This window comes from Lolium perenne, chromosome 3 (genome assembly GCF_019359855.2).
Source record: "Lolium perenne isolate Kyuss_39 chromosome 3, Kyuss_2.0, whole genome shotgun sequence".
In the NCBI taxonomy this organism is placed as follows: Eukaryota; Viridiplantae; Streptophyta; class Magnoliopsida; order Poales; family Poaceae; genus Lolium; species Lolium perenne.
The window spans coordinates 319,727,328-319,743,341 of record NC_067246.2 but is presented as its reverse complement, the minus strand read 5'-3'; the positions used below and the strand labels follow the sequence as shown (position 1 = coordinate 319,743,341).

At 43.1% G+C, this 16,014-nt stretch overlaps 1 long non-coding RNA gene across 2 annotated transcripts; it reads left to right on the top strand.

Annotated features, from left to right (window-relative positions):
* Nucleotides 1-978: 978 nt before the first annotated feature.
* On the top strand, nucleotides 979-2,218 carry LOC139837717 (uncharacterized). Of its 2 annotated transcripts, none has more exons than XR_011754359.1 (2): nucleotides 979-1,121; nucleotides 1,683-2,218. It is a non-coding gene; the product is annotated as an uncharacterized lncRNA (long non-coding RNA). The 2 variants fall into 2 exon arrangements; XR_011754358.1 differs by having other exon boundaries at nucleotides 979-1,126.
* Nucleotides 2,219-16,014: the final 13,796 nt, after the last annotated feature.

Genomic DNA, 16,014 nt, shown 5'->3' with positions numbered 1-16,014 from the left:
ATATGCTTTTAATTAGTTCCAAGTGTCTTGTTGTCAACCTGCTTGCCCCAAAGGCCACCGCCACAACATTGCCGCCGTTGTTCAGGAGTCTAACGGTACATCCTTGTCTGCGCTCCAATCGACTTGTATTACTGTGTAAATTATGTTGTGCTTGTTGCATCGTTTGTACATGCATGTGTGGTAGCTCTGACTCCCTCAGATTGCGCACGAAAAACTGTTTCAAGTGGTGGAAAATTAATTCAAATATGCTTTGCATGTAACAAACAAGTAGGATCATGTCAGGAGGCTAAAAACGGTAGCAATGGCCTTCTCACTCTTTTATATAATTAGTAGATATATATGCTAGTATGGTGGTAGTTATGGGCCTGATAAGATCCAGGATAAGATCATCCAAAGTGAAGTTTGAACCTGTGGCTTTCTCCTGTACAGTTTGTATTCCCTTTAATACAAAAATCTACATCGTAGGGACTTCCCCTATGGTCAAGTTGTCAAAAAAAAGAAGTTTGAACCTAGGGCCAGTTATCCTTCATATTATCTTCCCTATGCATGATGTAACTTGCAATCCTAGTGTTGAAATTGTCCTTAGCATGAATCCTTTCTTAAGAATATCCTCTACTGTGATCTTAAACGTTATTATGTAGTGCTATATTGTTTTTGATGCTTATGAGATTTTATCATATACTGTATTCCTTGTATTGGCTTGGTTGTGTATTGATTGATTTTTGCTGTGACACCTCTTACCAGTGATTGGGAGGGACCATACCAGTAATGCCGCATGATGATGAAGACGAACATGTGTTCCTCGCGGATGCCTCTGCCCTGGTACACAAGAGCAGCAACATGAAGCGCACACTGCTAGGTTTCAAAAGGAAGGAGCTCACGGTGCTTCCTGACACACCAAGGTATTATCACCGGTAACAACTGGATAAAGTCGGTTTGCTAGATGAAAAACCGTCCTCGGGCGCCAGCGGTGCCATTTCTGTTGCCTTGCTCATCCCAAGTGTGTTGCTCTTGTTTTGTTGTTATCTCTGAGATGGGGCTGCTAGTATTCATCGTGAAGGATCATCAGGAGGTGGCGTTGCTCTGCCATGGCAAGTTTTCTTGACCGAATTACAATGCTAGTAAGGTTTCTAACTAAATGTTGTTGTCATCACCTATCAAGCTGTTCACTAATAAGGTTAGCTTAATTGGTGCTTATACTTGTTGACATGTGGACTCTAATCTTTTAATCACATAGTAGCAAAGGTGTGGGTTTGATGTATATAGATGATTTGATTTGCACTTGTTTGGTATGAGATGCCCCCTTAAATTATCAGTATGAAGGTTGGAAGTTGTTTGTTGATGTGAAGCCAGAGCTGTCTTAGTTTGATGGTAATACCCTGTTGTAGAATTCTGCTGAACATAGGAAGTATTTCTTTGTAGGAAGTATTAATTATGTGCCCCATTCCTCAAATGTGTAATCCTATTGGAAATGGCAGATATAAGAAAGCATCAGACCCACTTTAGAGTTGCAAAATGAGTTTGCAGTTGGGTATTTTGGTGGCATAACCTTTCATGATCTCATTTTTGTGTTACCTCGAGTTAGTTCTATGATTTCCACATCAGACCCACTTTATAGCTGCCAAATTTTGTCTATATTTCTAATTATAGAATTGAGATTCTAACAAGGCATGTGGTTCTAGTTTCATCACCAGCAAAGAGATCTCCTTGAGATGACAGAAGAAGAATCCTTTGGGAAGCCTGAAATGCAGCCATCTTGTTTCAGATATGTGCTTCTGTTTCATTGTCATAGACAGTTAGGATTCCAGTTGCCTTGTAAATTAGAATTCCAGTTGTTTATACATGCTGCGTGCCCTTGATCATGTGGTAGTTGTTGTTGTCGCTGACAGATGGAGGATGCTAACAGGCTTGACATGGTCTTGGTCGCCTGAAGCAACAGGCGTCACATGATGTGGAGGGCTAAATGGCAGCGTTGAGAGAGTTGTTGATTTTGCTGCAGCTTATAGCGAAGCTGCTCCTGCTGTTGTGGCAGAGGATCTTGGTGCGGATGTTCTGTTGTAACTTGGGTGTCAATTTTAGAAATAAACATCATGTGGCTCTTCTATTTGCTTTTGTTTGATTGGTTTAGGTTAGCAGTTTTGAACATGGATCACTTTCTGTACGGATGCAATGTTTTATGCATCAATCATTAATGGAAGGATTATCAATTAAAGCAAAATGGAAAGTTCTCTTTAATTCAGCTCTTTTTTGGGTCGAAAAGTACCGCTTCACTTGGAAAAGAAGTTGATACAAATTCATCGCTGAAAGAAAATGAGCACTTTTCCATAAGTGGTGACAGGAAACAAATATTTATATTCCGGAGTAAAAAGTATCCACGAGTCAAAACAAAGACAGAAAAATCATCCATAGGCAAGCAAATCTTGCATGAAGTAAAACAAATATTATTCTCTCTAGCTGATGGAAAAAAATTCTCTCCATTGAACCGAAGTAAAAATTATTGCCATCGGTTGAAAGAAACAAAAAAAAAATAGCTGGAGAAATTCATGCATGCTAATACAATCCTGCCGAGCCTCATATCATACGGTACCTTGGATAAAAACACAACCAAAAACCTACAAGGGAGAGTGGAGACGTACTCAGTTTGCTAGTAGTCTCCTTGGAATACGGAGCAATTTACTTTGGTACGTGGGAGCGTGGGAAGAGAAGGAGGTGTTATTATGAAACATAGTAATTAGTGGAAGAAATGAATACACTAATCCAGGTCATCAATCCATGGCACCACTCTTTTTTAGCCGTACATCACTCCTCTACTCCCAACGAACAGCCAAGATCTTCTCGCACCAAGCAACAGTCTGGAATCGGCATCCATCTTCTAGCTTTCCTCCACCCACATGCCCCTATTTATACAAGGCCATGGTCACACTGCCGCGTGTCGGCTAGCGCGTGACTTGTGACTTAGACTTTGATCTTTGTCGAGGAGAGGAGAGGAGAGGAGAGGAGGCACCATGGACTTGCATGAGGTGCGGCGTGGACTCTCTCGCTGGATTCGATTCATCGGAGTGGCGCCCCGGTGAGTAGTCACTCCAGTTGTTTCAGTCGCCGCCGACAGACCCTGAGGCGAGCTTGCCGTCACTCCTCCGGACGTCCTCGTACTCGATTCCCTGACCGGCCGGCAGCGGGTTCTTCGTTTGGCAAGGAATCGAAACGATGTGAGGTAAGCCGCAGCACTATCCATCATTGAGCAGGTTCCCTCCATTCCTATCTAGCATAATTCCTCTGTCGATTTCTTTCATGGATTAGCCAGTGAGCCAGCACTATGGAGAGATACAAGATACTTCAAGGCTTTTGGTTGTTTTATTTTATTTTTCTATTGCAATTTTAGGTTTTCCGGAATAGTAACTATGGATGGCGTTGATCGTGATTGACAGCAGCGCTAGCTTGTTTGGACCAGAGGAGCATCCCAGGTCAGCAACCACCATCTTTGTCCAGTATGTCTATGGTGAAAAATTCGGTGGTAACCACTATCTTTTGGCCCAGTATGTCTATGGTGAAGATCTTTTTTGGCATTGCTAGTAGCCGTCATCATCTGTCTATGGTGAAAAACTCATAAAAGGAAGAAACTAATCTGTATACGACTCGAATAACGTGGTACCCGAGACTTGGCCTCCTATACAAAAGCCAGGAGGGGCCTCCGAGTAAGGACTAAGCAATCTAGAAACTCGTACACACTAGGCACCAAACCCTAGCTACTCCACCATAGCCAATCTTGACGGCTCTTGTAATCTCATCAATTGATACAAGAACAAGCGTAACGTAGGGTTTCTCCTTCTAAGCCCGAAGCTGGGTAAATCATGTGTGTTCTCTATGTGTTGCGCTTGGCTGTAGTCGAAACCACTACCACGTCTTCTTCCTTAAACCCAAGTCCATAAAGTATGGGCATTGTCGTGGTTACCCCACGTCATCGCCACCTTAAGAACCGGTACTACCGTCCGCAGGCTAGCACCGAGAGTCATGTCCACGCCAACCAATGGACACCCCGTACTACCAGACCTCAACTCCCGTACTACCGCTACCAGCCTACCACTCGAGGGCCGGTACTATCGGACCTAACTCTAGCACCGGAAGATGCCACTCAAATCTCACCAATGCCTTATTATGCGCGACGCCGATCGGACACATCGGGACTAATGGCCGATAATACCGAGCCGCTACCGGGCAAGTCTAGTAGGGAGATTGAAAGAGTTTTGTGGAGTTGGCTAAAATTTTCTTAGGACGTGGCATGAACCTGATAGGAACAATATATTTCATAAAATATTTATGTGTGACATGTACCTACAAGTATGAATCATCGACCAATAGCGGGATCTGGAGATCCATAATGGCTCCCACATATTCAACGATGACTTTAGTGATTGAATGAACCATTCACATACAAAACCAATTCCCTTTGTCATGCGATATTTTACTTGTCCGAGGTTTGATCTTCGGTATCACTCTATACCTTGTTCAACCTCGTCTCGACAAGTACTCCGGAGACTCCTCGTCTCCTGACAAGCTGGGTAAATCATGTGTGTTCTCTATGTGTTGCACGCAGATATATTGTGATACAAAACACATTGCAATCATAAAGAGATATAAATAAGCACTTCACTATGCCATTCATAACAGTGAATAAGTATTCTGTGAAATATAGCCTAAGAGACCCACACGGTGCACACACTGTCACCTTTACACACGTGGGACAAGGAGTCTCCGGAGATCACATAAGTAAAATCCACTTGACTAGCATAATGACATCTAGATTACAAGCATCATCATATGAATCTCAATCATGTAAGGCAGCTCATGAGATTATTGTATTGAAGTACATAGGAGAGAGATGAACCACATAGCTACCGGTACAGCCCCGAGCCTCGATGGAGAACTACTCCCTCCTCATGGGAGACAACAGCGTTGATGAAGATGGCGGTGGTGTCGATGGAGAAGCCTTCCGGGGGCACTTCCCCGTCCCGGCGGCGTGCCGGAACAGAGACTCCTGTCCCCCGCATCTTGGCTTCGCGATGGCGGCGGCTCACGGAAGGTTTTCTCTGGTTTCGTCGAACGTGGTAGGGTTTTCGCGACGGAGACTTTAAGTAGGCGGAAGGGCAAGGTCGGTGGAGTCCTGGTGGGGCCACACACTAGGCCGGCGCGGCCAGGGCTTGGGCCGCGCCGCCCTACTGTGTCCCCACCTCGTGGCCCCACTTCGTTTCCTCTTCGGACTTCTGGAAGCTTCGTGGAAAAATAGGACCCTGGGCGTTGATTTCGTCCAATTCCGAGAATATTTCCTTACTAGGATTTCTGAAACCAAAAACAGCAGAAAACAGAACTGGCACTTCGGCATCTCGTCAATAGGTTAGTTCCGGAAAACGCATAATAATGACATATAATGTGTATAAAACATGTGAGTATCATCATAAAAGTAGCATGGAACATAAGAAATTATAGATACGTTTGGGACGTATCAACGTGCTCCAGCTCACACAAGGACGCGGCCCCAGCTGCAGAAGGAACAAACTGCTGCAGCTTGTCCCTCCATCGAGGCGCTCTCATGGTCGCAGCCCATGCCGCTGGCCAGGCCGTTGCATATCCCGTCGCAAATGTCTTTGCTAGCCCGCAGGAAGTAACGTCAGGGTTAGGGTCACTTGGCGTCTTCACGAGGTTGCCCATCTGCATAAGAAGCCGCGTCGCCTTGGCATTCCAGTCGTGCAACGCCGCAGCCTCAGCAAGGAGCGGCGCCATTGCTCCTCGAACGATTTCGTTTAGCTCGGAGCGGATCGCCGCTGCTTGGGTAGTGCCGAAAGCATGCACGAGCGGATCGCCAGAGGCGGACGGCTCGGCAGAAGGCAGGCTCGGGGCAGCGACCTCAGCCCAAGAGCGTGCGCCCGGAGCGAGAGGAGACGAGACGGTTGAAGCAGGGGCCGTGCGCTGGACAGAGGCCGCTTATGGGAGTTACAATTCTTGCGGCGAAGATGGCAATCGCGCTCCTGGTGGCCGGAGAGGTTGCAGGTGAGGCAACGGATATCGTTCTTGCAGTCGGCAGCACGGTGCTTGGGAGCAAGACAACGAGAGCAGAGACCGGCGGTCCTCTTCATGAAGCGAATCAAGCTAGCCTCCTCCCGGGCGGATCGCCGAGGCATGTCACGCGCCGCACAGACGCCCTGTCCCCGTGAAGACCTGGCCCGTCCCGAGCGGCGCTTCCAGGATGGCTCGAGCCAATCCTCAACCTCCCGAGCAGGGGACGCCGCGCCAGGAGGCGAGCCGCAGGGCCCCTCCCCACCCCGCTGGCTGCGCAGGTTGACGATGATGGAGCACAGCTGGCCAGCAGTGCGGGTGCCCTCCAAACTGGCGGATATTTCATAAAATATTTATGTGTGACACGTACCTACAAGTATGAATCATCGACCAAAATCTCTTTAGTAGTGTTAGCGGTGGTGCTACTTATTTTTTATCATTGCATCTTTTTTCTTGAAAAATGATAGCTTTTTATTGATTTAGTTCAATTACAGGGTATGTTTGATTCAAAGGATTTCAAAAGCACAAGAATAGGAAAAATGCAGCAATAGTATGGCATGACATGTGAAATCCTACGGGAATAAAAAACACAGGAACTAGTCACGGAAGTTGTTTGATTGCACCATAGGAAAAGGCGGGAATTTTATTTAGAGATTGTGTACATGTCATAGTTGTCATAGACACGTAGAAAATTTTCCAAGAGGTCTAACCTCTTGCTTGAAATCCTATGGAATTGTAATATAGGAAAGCAAACCATAACAATTTTGGAGGTTTCAATCCTTTGAATGAAATGGATTCTATAGGAAAAAATCCTATGGGTAAGAATCCTACAAAATTCCTTTGTGAATCCCTTGTATCAAACAAGCCCTATAATGTTTGTAGGGATACATAAATCCTCGGGTGGCTGAAGGAACCAAACCCGATGACCGGTTCTAAGTTTATAGAGCTTCAGGCCAGTTTATGAGCTTCGCCATTGGAGCTTCGGGATTCAAGTTTAAACATCACTGTTCTTGATGGGTTGGCACTTTGAAGAAAAGAGGAGTCTCTGGGACACCTGTCCACCGCATCATACTCCTTCCTTCTTAAATTAGGATGCATATTAGTTTAGGTCAAAGTCAAACTTTATAAAGTTTGACTAACTATATATGAAAATATATTAGCTTTCATAATATCAAATGCATATAATATGGAAACATATTTCATCATGATTATAATAACATTGAGTTATTGTTGTAGATGTTGATATTATTTTCTATACATTTTGATCAAAATTTACAAAGTTTAACTTTGACTAAAACTAATATGCATTTTTTTGACAGTGACTAAAACTAATATGCATTCTTTTTTGAGAGAAGGGGCCAAGGGGGAGTACTCTCTATTTTATGTCAGTGCCCGAGCCGCTGCCGACAGAATGGATATGAGTCTGCAGGCGCGCACTGTGCCGAGATCCCCGTAGCAGACTAGCGCAGCCCATTATCCGAAAAGGCCAATATCCCCAACAGACACGCCCAAGGTTGCTTCACGCGCACGTCTGCAGCAGGCTGTGTGATTCTGCATTACAGATACAGAATCAAGCAAGCCGCACACTACTTTCAAAATCGGCTGTGTGACATGTACCTATGATGGCGTGTATTTCACACGTTCGTTGGGCAACCCCAAGAGGAAGGTATGATGCGCACAGCAGCAAGTTTTCCCTCAGAAAGAAACCAAGGTTTATCGAACCAGGAGGAGCCAAGAAGCACGTTGAAGGTTGATGGCGGCGAGATGTAGTGCGACGCAACACCAGGGATTCCGGCGCCAACGTGGAACCTGCACAACACAACCAAGATACTTTGCCCCAACGAAACAGTGAGGTTGTCAATCTCACCGGCTTGCTGTAACAAAGAGTTAACCGTATTGTGTGGAAGATGATTGTTTGCAGAAAACAGTAGAACAAGTATTGCAGAGATTGTATTTCAAGAAAGAGAATTGGACCGGGTCCACAGTTCACTAGAGGTGTCTCTCCCATAAGACGAACATCATGTTGGGTGAACAAATTACAGTTGGGCAATTGACAAATAAAGAGAGCATGACCATGCACATACATATCATGATGAGTATAGTGAGATTTAATTGGGCATTACGACAAAGTACATAGACCGCCATACAACTGCATCTATGCCTAAAAAGTCCACCTTCAGGTTATCATCCGAACCCCTTCCAGTATTAAGTTGCAAAGCAACAGACAATTGCATTAAGTATGGTGCGTAATGTAATCAACAACTACATCCTTAGACATAGCATCAATGTTTTATCCCTAGTGGCAACAGCACAACACAACCTTAGAACTTTCTCACATCGTCCTGTGTCAATGCAGGCATGAACCCACTATCGAGCATAAATACTCCCTCTTGGAGTTACAAGCATCTACTTGGCCAGAGCATCTACTAGTAACGGAAAGCATGCAAGATCATAAACAACACATAGATATAACTTTGATAATCAACATAACAAGTATTCTCTATTCATCGGATCCCAACAAACGCAACATATAGAATTACAGATAGATGATCTTGATCATGTTAGGCAGCTCACAAGATCCGACAATGATAGCACAATGGGGAGAAGACAACCATCTAGCTACTGCTATGGACCCATAGTCCAGGGGTAGACTACTCACACATCACACCGGAGGCGACCATGGCGGTGTAGAGTCCTCCGGGAGATGAATCCCCTCTCCGGCAGGGTGCCGGAGGCGATCTCCTGGATCCCCCGAGATGGGATCGGCGGCGGCGGCGTCTCAGTAAGGTTTTCCGTATCGTGGCTCTCGGTACTGGGGTTTTCGTCACGGAGGCTATTTGTAGGCGGAAGGGCAGAGTCGGGAGGGGGCACAGGGGCCCCACACCATAGGTCGGCGCGGCCAGGGGGTGGGCCGCGCCACCCTAGGGTTTGGGCACCCTGTGGCCCCACTTCGTTGACTCTTCGGTCTTCTGGAAGCTTCGTGGAAAAATAGGCCCCTGGGCGTTGATTTCGTCCAATTCCGAGAATATTTCGTTACTAGGATTTCTGAAACCAAAAACAGCAGAAAACAAGAATCGCACTTCGGCATCTTGTTAATAGGTTAGTTCCAGAAAATGCACGAATATGACATAAAGTGTGCATAAAACATGTAGATAACATCAATAATGTGGCATGGAACATAAGAAATTATCGATACGTTGGAGACGTATCAGCATCCCCAAGCTTAGTTCTGCTCGTCCCGAGTGTAAAACGATAAATACGTATAATTTCTGGAATGACATGCCATCATAATCTTGATCATACTATTTGTAAAGCATATGTAGTGAATGCAGCGATCAAAATAATGTATATGACATGAGTAAACAAGTGAATCATATAGCAAAGACTTTTCATGAATAGCACTTCAAGACAAGCATCAATAAGTCTTGCATAAGAGTTAACTCATAAAGCAATAATTCAAAGTAAAGGCATTGAAGCAACACAAAAGAAGATTAAGTTTCAGCGGTTGCTTTCAACTTGTAACATGTATATCTCATGGATATTGTCAACATAGAGTAATATAATAAGTGCAATAAGCAAGTATGTAGAAATCAATGCACAGTTCACACAAGTGTTTGCTTCTTGAGGTGGAGAGAAATAGGTGAACTGACTCAACATTGAAAGTAAAAGAATGGTCCTCATAGAGGAAAAGCATCGATTGCTATATTTGTGCTAGAGCTTTGATTTTGAAAACATGAAACAATTTTGTCAACGGTAGTAATAAAGCATATGCATCATGTAAATTATATCTTATAAGTTGCAAGCCTCATGCATAGTGTACTAATAGTGCCCGCACCTTGTCCTAATTAGCTTGGACTACCTGGATTATCACCGCAATACATATGCTTTAACCAAGTATCACAAAGGGGTACCTCTATGCCGCCTGTACAAAGGTCTAAGGAGAAAGCTCGCATTTGGATTTCTCGCTTTTGATTATTCTCAACTTAGACATCCATACCGGGACAACATAGACAACAGATAATGGACTCCTCTTTTAATGCTTTAAGCATTCAACAACAATTAATTCTTTTCTCATTAGAGATTTGAGGATGTTTGTCCAAAACTGAAACTTCCACCATGGAACATGGCTTCGGTTAGCGGCCCAATGTTCTTCTCTCACAATATGCATGCTCAAACCATTCAACTCAGAGTAGATCGCCCTTACTTCGTACAAGACGAACATGCATAGCAACTCACATGAAATTCAACAATGAGTTGATGGCGGTCCCCAGGAAACATGGTTATCGCACAACAAGCAACTTAATAAGAGATAAAGTGCATAATTACATATTCAATACCACAATAGTTTTTAAGCTATTTGTCCCATGAGCTATATATTGCAAAGGTGAATGATGGAATTTTAAAGGTAGCACTCAAGCAATTTACTTTGGAATGGCTGGAAAATACCATGTAGTAGGTAGGTATGGTGGACACAAATGGCATAGTGGTTGGCTCAAGTATTTTGGATGCATGAGAAGTATTCCCTCTCGATACAATGGTTTAGGCTAGCAAGGCTTATTTGAAACAAACACAAGGATGAACCGGTGCAGCAAAACTCACATAAAAGACATATTGAAAACATTATAAGACTCTACACCGTCTTCCTTGTTGTTCAAACTCAATACTAGAAATTATCTAGACCTTAGAGAAACCAAATATGCAAACCAAATTTTAGCATGCTCTATGTATTTCTTCATTAATGGGTGCAAAGTATATGATGCAAGAGCTTAATCATGAGCACAACAATTGCCAAGTATCACATTACCCAAGACATTTATAGCAATTACTACATGTATCATTTTCCAATTCCAACCATATAACAATTTAACGAAGGAGAAACTTCGCCATGAATACTATGAGTAGAAACCAAGGACATACTTGTCCATATGCTACAGCGGAGCGTGTCTCTCTCCCATAAAGTGAATGCTAGGATCCATTTTATTCAAACAAAACAAAAAACAAAAACAAACCGACGCTCCAAGAAAAAGCACATAAGATGTGATGGAATAAAAATATAGTTTCAGGGGAGGAACCTGATAATGTTGTCGATGAAGAAGGGGATGCCTTGGGCATCCCCAAGCTTAGACGCTTGAGTCTTCTTGATATATGCAGGGGTGAACCACCGGGTGCATCCCCAAGCTTAGAGCTTTCACTCTCCTTGATCATGTTGCATCATACTCCTCTCTTGACCCTTGAAAACTTCCTCCACACCAAACTCGAAACAACTCATTAGAGGGTTAGTGCACATTATAAATTGACATATTCAGAGGTGACACAATCATTCTTAACACTTCTGGACATTGCATAATGCTACTGGACATTAGTGGATCAAAGAAATTCATCCAACATAGCGAAAGAGGCAATGCGAAATAAAAGGCAGAATCTGTCAAAACAGAACAGTTCGTATTGACGAATTTTAAAATGGCACCAGACTTGCTCAAATGAAAATGCTCAAATTGAATGAAAGTTGCATACATATCTGAGGATCATGCACGTAAATTGGCTTAATTTTCTGAGTTACCTACAGGGAGGTGGACCCAGATTCGTGACAGCAAAGAAATCTGGAACTGTGCAGTAATCCAAATCTAGTACTTACTTTTCTATCAACGGCTTAACTTGGCACAACAAAACACAAAACTAAGATAAGGAGAGGTTGCTACAGTAGTAAACAACTTCCAAGACACAAAATAAAAACAAAGTACTGTAGGTAAAAACATGGGTTGTCTCCCATAAGCGCTTTTCTTTAACGCCTTTCAGCTAGGCGCAGAAAGTGTGTATCAAGTATTATCAAAAGATGGTGCATCAACCCTACCTTGGGCTTTACCCTTACCTTTCTTGTTGTTTTTCTTTCCCTTTGGTTTAGGAAATATATGAGTTTCTCCCGGTATAGAGGTGAATTTCAGAGTGCCTTCTCCGACATCAATGACTGCTCCCAATAGTTTCAGCAGGATCTTCCGAGTGTGAGTTTTCCTGTTTCAACAACAAGATAATCAATGGATATTGTTCTTCCACGAATAGTTGTATGCACACCTGCAGCTATTCCTTTAGGAGTTATGGTAGAGTTGTCAATGAGAGTTATTTCTTCTCCTCCTTCCTCAACTCCCCAAAGTTTCAAAGATTTATAAATACTTTCAGGCATAAGGCAAAATTCATACATAATATAACAGAAGGCATGGAGGGTTCGATCACCGATAACAATTTTAACAGCAGGATCCCACAATGAGAGTTTAGAGTTCACTAAAACTTGTTCAAGACGATTACGAACGTGGCAATAGTTATCATTCAAGCGAGATGTACTTATTTCCAGATTATTTAATCTACTATATATGCTAGTGAGGACTGAATCAAAGTTATTAGCTGAATCATGTGATGCAACCAACTTCTTTATGGCATTAAAAGCTTGATCCCCATTGCAATGAAGGAAATCTCCTCCCACTAAAGTATCCAAAGCATATCTATAGCGAACCATAAGACCAAAATAAAAATTACTAAGGAGCAAACTTAGAGTCATTTGAGGTTCAGTTTTACGATAAGAAGAAAAAATTCTAGACCAAGCATCCTTAAAACTCTCCTCATCCCCTTGTTTAAAAGTGAAGACTAATTCTTCAGGTGAAGAAGTAACAGGTTCAGAGCTAGACATGGTAACTAATTTTTTTGTATTTTTAATATAGAGTGCAAGACAATAAAGCAAACTAGATAAAGTAAATGCAAGTAAACTAATTTTTTTTGTATTTTTGATATAGCAAACAAGATAACAAATAAAGTAAAACTAGCAACTAATTTTTTTGTATTTTGATTTAGTGCAGCAAACAAAGTAGTAAATAAAACTAAGCAAGACAAAAACAAAGTAAAGAGATTGAGAAGTGGAGACTCCCCTTGCAGCGTGTCTTGATCTCCCCGGCAACGGCGCCAGAAAAAGAGCTTGATGGCGTGTATTTCACACGTTCGTTGGGCAACCCCAAGAGGAAGGTATGATGCGCACAGCAGCAAGTTTTCCCTCAGAAAGAAACCAAGGTTTATCGAACCAGGAGGAGCCAAGAAGCACGTTGAAGGTTGATGGCGGCGAGATGTAGTGCGGCGCAACACCAGGGATTCCGGCGCCAACGTGGAACCTGCACAACACAACCAAGATACTTTGCCCCAACGAAACAGTGAGGTTGTCAATCTCACCGGCTTGCTGTAACAAAGAGTTAACCGTATTGTGTGGAAGATGATTGTTTGCAGAAAACAAGAGAACAAGTATTGCAAAAGAGATTGTATTTCAAGAAAGAGAATTGGACCGGGGTCCACAAGCTCACTAGAGGTGTCTCTCCCATAAGACGAACAAAGCATGTTGGGTGAACAAATTACAGTTGGGCAATTGACAAATAAAGAGAGCATGACCATGCACATACATATCATGATGAGTATAGTGAGATTTAATTGGGCATTACGACAAAGTACATAGACCGCCATACAACTGCATCTATGCCTAAAAAGTCCACCTTCAGGTTATCATCCGAACCCCTTCCAGTATTAAGTTGCAAAGCAACAGACAATTGCATTAAGTATGGTGCGTAATGTAATCAACAACTACATCCTTAGACATAGCATCAATGTTTTATCCCTAGTGGCAACAGCACAACACAACCTTAGAACTTTCTGTCACACCGTCCTGTGTGTCAATGCAGGCATGAACCCACTATCGAGCATAAATACTCCCTCTTGGAGTTACAAGCATCTACTTGGCCAGAGCATCTACTAGTAACGGAAAGCATGCAAGATCATAAACAACGATAGCTTTTTATAAATGCATCTTTTTTCTTGAAAAATGATAGCTTTTTATTGATTTATTTCAATTACAGGGTATGTTTAATTCAAAGGATTTCAAAAGCACAAGAATAGGAAAAATGCAGCAATAATATGGCATGACATGTGAAATCCTACAGGAATAAAAAAACACAGGAACTAGTCACATAAGTTGTTTGATTGGACCATAGGAAAAACACGGGAATTTTCTTTAGAGATTGTGTACATGTCATGGTTGTCATAGACACGTAGAAAATTTTCCAAGAGGTCTAACCTTTTGCTAGAAATCCTATGGAATTGTAATATAGGAAAGCAAACCATAACAATTTTGGAGGTTTCAATCCTTTGCATCAAATGGTCTCTATAGGAAAACAATCCTATGGGTAAGAATCCTACAAATTTCCTTTGTGAATCCCTTGTATCAAACAAGCCCTATAATGTTTGTAGGGATACATAAATCCTCGGGTGGCTAAAGGGACCAAACCCGACGACCGGTTCTAAGTTTATAGAGCTTCTAGCAAGTTTACGAGCTTCACCATTGGAGCTTAGGGATTCAAGTTTAAACGTCATTGTCCTTGATGGGTTGGAAATTTTGAAGAAAAGAAGAGTCTCTGGAACACCCGTCCACCGCATCATATTCATTCCTTCTCAAATTAGGACGCATATTAGTTTAGGTTAAAGTCAAACTTTATAAAGTTTGACTAACTATATATGAAAATATATTAGCTTTCATAATATCAAATGCATATAATATGGAAACATATTTCATCATGATTATAATAACATTGAGTTGTTGTTGTAGATGTTGATATTATTTTCTATACATTTTGATTAAAATTTACAAAGTTTAACTTTGACTAAAACTAATATGCATTTTTTTGACAGTGACTAAAACTAATATGCATTCTTTTTGAGAGAAGGGGGAGTACTCTCTATTTTGTGTCAGTGCCCGAGCCGCTGCCGACAGAATGGATATGAGTCTGCAGGCCGTACCAGGCCGAGATCGCCAGATATATGTCCATGTAGCATACTAGCGCAGTCCATTATCAGTAAGAGGCCAACATCCCCATCAGCACGCCCGAGGTTCGCTTCACGCGCACGCCTGCAGGCTGTGTGATTCTGCATTACATGTATACCAGGATGAGAAAGCTAAGCAAGCCGCACACTACTTTCAAAATCGGGCAACTCAAAACCACGAGAGCTTTCTTGGTTACAGCACGACGTCTGCTAGGACAGATCTCGATGCAAGCAGAGTCGTCTCTTCCACAGACAGACAGAGTGATGTATTCAGTTGACTAATCACGATGACACGGAGAAGCCGCCTCGCGGTACGTGCCACACCCGCGCCATCAGCTAGCTAGTATGCAATAAATTAGTGCATCCTTCATGGACTCGTCGCTCGCTACTCATGGCTCCGTATCTACAGATAGTTGAGGAATGAGAATGCACGCATACCTGAAAAATGAAAAAAGTTTAAAACAAACCCTAAATTTGTAGGCGAAAGATAAATCAAACCTCGAACTTCCAAAACCGAAATCAGTACACTGAACTCTGAAACTCCCGGTCTATTCTAGACCGTCGACCTATTTTGTGTGAAAGAAGAAAATCCTAAACTAAATAACTTGTTCTCTCACCGACAAAGTGACCCCACATGTTATTTTCATCATCTGCAAGACCAGTTGGAAGAATGCGTCCTTAGATCCTGAACACACCTCGCCTTCGTGGCGTCGATGGCCAGCAGCCCATCGACGATGCGGCTTGTCACGAGCACCTTGCTATCTCGTTCATATAACTCGAGTGTAGCCAATTCAGCAGAGCTGCTCCATGCGCTGAGAGCCTGTGTTGTCCACCGGGCGTACACGAGCTGAGCGTTGTCCTCCCGCACCCAGGCGCACCATGGACCCTGGCCACGGAGTAGGGGCAACATCTGGGGAGAACACGAGAAGCGGCCATTGGGAACAATCGAGGATGAGCTTGGCGATTTTATGGCTCTGGAAATTATGATCCTAGGGTGTGCAATTCTACGATAGAGGTTTCGATGTGATTCATAATCACGATTCTAACAACTTTGTTGCATCGCAGCCGGCGTGCGCCACCGGAGGCGAGGCGGGGAGGTCGTGCCTAGCGCGGCGCTGC